Source organism: Staurois parvus, unplaced genomic scaffold, assembly GCF_062004578.1.
Source record: "Staurois parvus isolate SC_StPar_1 unplaced genomic scaffold, SC_StPar_1.0 ptg001190l, whole genome shotgun sequence".
Taxonomy (NCBI): Eukaryota; Metazoa; Chordata; class Amphibia; order Anura; family Ranidae; genus Staurois; species Staurois parvus.
This window is the reverse complement of record NW_028318986.1, coordinates 786984-793099: the sequence shown is the minus strand read 5'-3', so window position 1 is coordinate 793099 and position 6116 is coordinate 786984. Positions and strand designations below refer to the sequence as shown.

The window sequence follows — 6116 nt, the reverse complement described above, 5'->3', positions numbered from 1 at the left end:
CCTCCTCATGCTGCTGCCAGGTCCAGAGTGTGTCATGGGTCCCTGTACGGCCTCCCATTGCTGCTGTCTCCATCGCCACACTCTGCCATGTGCCACTTTCAGGTCTCCTCACACTGCTGGTGGGTTCCATTTTGTCATAGGGTGCTGTATGGCCTCCCATTGCTGCTGCCTCCACCGCCACACTGTGGCTCCACACTCTGGTTTTGGCCCCGTGACTGCCCAAATGAGTGAAGTGTGCGGTGATTCTAAGATCGACGGCACTCATCTGCATGTCATACTGACTGTCAGTATTATTTCTCTTCCCCAGCAGACTCCAAGGGCATTTAAATTAAAGGTACAGTGTTCTGCACTAATATAAAGGCTCTCTGAAGCCTAGAAACACCCTTTTTATAAGTTAAATTCGCAGCGAATATATTCGGCACGAAGCAAATTTAATCGGCGAATTCGGTGAATCAGTCGAACCGAATTTTTGAATAATTCACTCATCTCTAGTGGTCACTAGAGATGAGCGAATCGAACATGATGAAGTGGAATTCGTTCCGAAGATTTGGAAAAATTCTATTCGCGACGAATCCGAAGATTAGCAAACTTCGGATGCACGAATTGAATTTTCCCAAAAATGGCGGCGACATGTGTGGCGACGGAGAAAATGGACAGAGAAGATGGGGCGGGGATCTCTGGGAAGGCGCGCAGACAAGGCGCGCTGACCCATAATGCATTCATGACATGTGATCGCATTAGCCAATCAGCAGCCAGCCAGCACTGTGTAATGGTGGAGCTATAAATCGCGGCCATCTTAGAATTCTCCATTAGCCTCCGGTCATTCAAGAGAGACAGACCTGTGTGTATTAAGGGACAGAGTTAGGGCCACAGAGACTTTAGAGCCACAGGATCGTTACTCAGGGACACAGAATCGTTACTCAGGGACACAGAATCGTTACTCAGGGACACAGAATCGTTACTTAGGGCCACAGCTATCAAAGAATCGAAAATTTAACGTGACATACACCCTTTTTTTTTTTGGTGGCTGTCGTGCACAGTTGGTGCTGCAGTTTGCCGATTGTGCAAAATAAACTGACTTTCTGCTTCACAACCACTATTGTACGTTCAAAGAGTTAGATCCATTTACACGCCGGCTGGCGGTAATATTTTTTGGGTGATTAGTGCATTCCAGTGACACAAACGTACAGTTTCCAGCCAACGGCAAGCTGCAATTGACCGATTGTGCTAAATAAACTGACTTTCTGCTTCACAACCACTATTGTACGTTCAAAGAGTTAGATCCATTTACCAGCCGGCTGGCGGTAATATTTTTTGGGTGATTAGTGCATCCCAGTGACCTAAACGTACAGTTTCCAGCCAACGGCAAGCTGCAATTGACCGATTGTGTACAATAAACTGACTTTCTGCTTCACAACCACTATTGTACGTTCAAAGAGTTAGATCCATATACACGCCGGGTGGCGGTGACGCTGGGACGTTCAGTGTTGTGCGCATTAAGCCAGACACCAAAGGGCAGCACAGACCTGTTATTACTCGCTCAAGCATGGCTGAACAAAACCAGTCTCTACCACAAATTGGACCCAGACCTGCCCAGGGTCTCGTAAGTAGATTGCACGGAGGAGTAGAGTTCGTTATTGGAATTAACTGTGAGGGACTTTTAAACCTAGGCCTGTGTATGGCCTTCAATTGAAGCTGCTTCTGCTCCGCCACTCTGCCATTGGACTCTTGATAGTCGTCTCCCCACGCTGCTGCTGGGGGGACTTTTTAACATAGGCCTCTGTATGGCCTTCAATTTTAGCTGCTTACGCTCCGCCACTCTGCCATGGGCCCCTGTACCGCCTCCTCATGCTGCTGCCAGGCCCGTAATCTGCCATGGGCCCCCGTACCGACTCCTCATGCTGCTGCCAGGCCCGTAATCTGTCATGGGCCCCTGTACCACCTCCTCATGCTGCTGCCAGGTCCAGAGTGTGTCATGGGTCCCTGTACGGCCTCCCATTGCTGCTGTCTCCATCGCCACACTCTGCCATGTGCCACTTTCAGGTCTCCTCACACTGCTGGTGGGTTCCATTTTGTCATAGGGTGCTGTATGGCCTCCCATTGCTGCTGCCTCCACCGCCACACTGTGGCTCCACACTCTGGTTTTGGCCCCGTGACTGCCCAAATGAGTGAAGTGTGCGGTGATTCTAAGATCGACGGCACTCATCTGCATGTCATACTGACTGACAGTATTATTTCTCTTCCCCAGCAGACTCCAAGGGCATTTAAATTAAAGGTACAGTGTTCTGCACTAATATAAAGGCTCTCTGAAGCCTAGAAACACCCTTTTTATAAGTTAAATTCGCAGCGAATATATTCGGCTCGAAGCGAATTTAATCGGCGAATTCGGCGAATCAGCCGAACCGAATTTTTGAATAATTCGCTCATCTCTAGTGGTCACCAGAATGAGAGAAATCCCAGGCTAAAGATATCATTGATCTCAGTGATTACATACCTGAGAAGACAATATCTTCTGAAGTATGCAAGCACTAACAAAAGGGTGGAGGGTGGTCATTTCACCCAGGAAAGTGGGTAAATATTGCAGATCATGGGCATGTTTACTTGTCTCAGGTGCCTGAGCCTAGCAATGTTCCAGTACTATTCTATGAACTGTTCTATGAACTATTCTATGACCTATGAATTATGTAGACTTGTGTGATGGTCCAGAACTGTTGGGAAAGTCTAGCAAACCAGAGGAATTTGATTGCCCACAACCTCATTTCATCGGAACAAAGCGGATTCACAGTACACGTCCAAATACTTCCACAGTCCTTTATTAAGGGAATTCTCCTGTGTGCTCAAACTCACACACCACTTTCTATATCTTTTTGGCATTCAGCTGTATCACCACCGTGCACAGTATAGGCAATCTACCAAATCTTGACCACTGTCCAAGTGACCAGCACATGGCAAAGTGCCCTCCAACCGGAAAAGGAACCATGCTGGGAGATCATGTTCCTCACAACCTCACATCACTTCTAACTTTTATGGGTGTATTATGTATACTAGTGCTTTGTCTTTTTTAGTTTTTATCATAGTCCTGGTGCTATGTTCAGTTACTGTGGTTAAGTTCCTAATTGTTTGATGTTTTCTTTAGATTTAGAAACTGACAATGAAAACATCACGACCTCCATGGTGAATTCAGTTGAAGAAGTTTTAGCGTATCTCAGCAGTTGGTGGGTGACTACATTTATCCCTTCAGTCTACACAGTCGTATTCCTCGTATCACTGCCTTGCAATGTAATAGCGATCATCATATTCCTGTTCAAAACTGCGAAGACACCATCAGTGGTTTTCATGTTGAACTTAGCCATCTCCGATGTCCTCTTCGTCATCTTGCTGCCTTTCAATATTGCTTATCGGTTCTTAGGAAACAATTGGGTGATTGGAGAAGGAATGTGCCGCTTTATCACCGCCGCATTTTACTCCAACATGTACTGCTCCATCCTGCTCATGACCGGTATCAGCGTGGACCGCTTCTTGGCGGTGGTCTATCCCATGCAGTCCCTTTTATGGCGCACAGTGAGCAGAGCCTGGATAACCTGTTTCTTTATCTGGGTGGTTTCCATCGCCGGCGCTGGGCCGCTTTTCACCATCAGTCTAACTGTTCACATTGACCAACTGAACATTACAACTTGTTACAACATACTGGAAGTTCAACGTTTTTACATTTATTATTTAATTGCTTTTATTTTCATTTTCTTTTTGCTGTCTTTTTTGATTACAACATTCTGTTACATCGTGACCATCCGAACTTTAAGCTCTTCCAAAATTGAAAGCACCGTTAAAAAATCCAGATCCGTGTCTCTTTGCGTCACGGTACTTTTTGAGTATATCATCTGTTTTGGCCCAAACAATATTCTCCTCTTGATTTATTATCTGACTTTTGATCAGTCATTCGGTAACTCTGTGTATTTTGCCTACATGCTATCTGTTAGTTGTAGTAGCATCAGCTGTTGTCTGGATCCTGCTATCTATTACTTTGGGTCATCAAAGTATAAGAAGCTTGTACACAGCTTGGTGTGTTGTGGTGAATATAAGGCTGTCTCCATGAGAGATAGCTCCTCAAGAGCCACAGGAAAGGGCACATTGGCCTAGTCTTTGTAGAGCTGGGACCTGATGCTGTGCAACACACAGAAGCATCAAAGACCATGATCTGGATTTTGTAGTCATTCTATAGTGGGGGTTGGCAACAGGTTATTATTATTATTATTACATCGAGTTTATATAGCGCCAAAGGGTTTGCTCAGCGCTGTACAATAGGGGGGACAATACATGGCACAGTACAACAAAAACAGACAGCGTACGAGGGGTAAGAGGGCCCTACTCTTTCAAGCTTACAATCTAGGAGGGAGGGGGTAGTGGAACAATAGGAAGTGGCTGAGGGGAATGAAGTGGCTGAGGGGGATGAAGTGGTGGGAGGAATGAGGGAGAATGGCCATTAGGTGAGGGTGGGGTAGGCTTCCCTGAAGAAATGGGTTTTGAGGGAGCGCCTGAATGTGGGGAGGGAAGGCGACAGTCAGATGGATTGGGGCAGTGAGTTCCAGAGGATAGGGGAGGACCTGGAGAAGTCCTGCAGTCGTGCGTGGGAGGAGGAGACCATGGAGCAAGAAAGAAGGAGGTCCTGTGAGGAGCGAAGGGTACGGGTAGGGTGGTACTTGGGGATCAGGTTGGTGAGGTAGTCAGGGGCAGTGTTATGAACGGCTTTGTAGGTCAGGATTAGAAGTTTAAATTTGATGCGTTGGGCAATCGGGAGCCAGTGGAGGGAGAGGCAGAGGGGGGTGGCAGAGGTGGAGCGGGTGGTGAGGTGGATGAGTCTGGCCGCTGAGTCCAGGATGGTCTGGAGCGGGGAGAGCCTGCACTTGGGTAGGCCAGTGAGAAGAGAGTTGCAGTAGTCCAGGCGTGAGATGATGAGGGAGTGTACAAGAAGTTCGGTGGTGTCTGGGGTGAGGAAGGCACGAATCTTGGCAATATTGCGGAGATGGAGCCTGCATGTGTTTGCACGTGATTTGACATGAGGGAGGAAGGAGAGGTTCGAGTCAAGAATGACGCCAAGGACTTTGGCTTGCGGGGCGGGAATGATAGTGGTGTTGGTGGTGGTGATGGATAGGCTGGGGGGGGGGGGTGGGCAGGAGGAAAGAGGAGGAGTTCGGTTTTGGAGAGGTTAAGCTTGAGGAAATGGAGCGACATCCAGTCTGAGATGTCGTTTAGGAGGTGAGGTTGATTGTGATCTACCGTTTTGTTGTGTAGATCATGACCCCACTGTGTCACCCCTCCATCAAAACTGGTTGCCGCCTCTCAGACCTCAGATCGGAGTGGAAATAGAAATAGTACGTTACTCTGTGCTACTAATGCCTGACCCCTACATGTTGCACTATCTGCTCCTGACCTCTGCGCTCTCTTTTGTTTTCTCCATGATACCTGTACTCTGTGTTACATGCTACTGACCCCGCACTCTGCATTAAATACTATTGACCAATTACAGTAACTCTGTGTTCCTTACTCTTAAACCCCTCCACATTAAGGGGTCATTCAAATGTCCTTAGTATGTAAAGTGTTAAGAACCATAGAGATACAGCGAGCGCTTACGATATCAGCTAGTGCACCAAAAAGGAACCACAAACCTTCTCAAATAAGCAATGTAAAAAAACAAGTGCAGCGCTATGACTAATAAATTGCAGATAGTACCCATAAACTGAATTGAGATATAATAAAACAAGTAAACAATCGTCCTAAGTAAAAAGCAATAAGTAATCAATAAATGAAGGTGCCAAAGATGGTGATATATATCTCAGGTGACTGTGCCAGTCCCCACTGATTAATGATGGAGAGAACTTCTCTATCCCGGTGTAAATCAAAAGAATCCGGTGACGTGAGACCAATGGAAAGAGTGCCCACTCATCGGAAGTGCAATCTTAATGCGCATAAATCAGATATGCCAGAAGCGGAGGTTCCCTTTAAGGTACAGCCTGGGATGAGATCCTCTCCTCTGCAGATGTGGGTACTGGAGATGTCACTCAAAAGTGCCCTTAGGTGGATATACTGCAATAGGGTCTGGTCATAGATGAAGCCTATCT

The 6116-nt window shown here is 46.9% G+C and overlaps 1 pseudogene; it reads left to right on the top strand.

Moving 5' to 3' along the window:
* Window positions 1-3123: 3123 nt before the first annotated feature.
* LOC149438493 (proteinase-activated receptor 1 pseudogene) lies at window positions 3124-4137 on the top strand (annotated as a pseudogene).
* Window positions 4138-6116: the final 1979 nt, after the last annotated feature.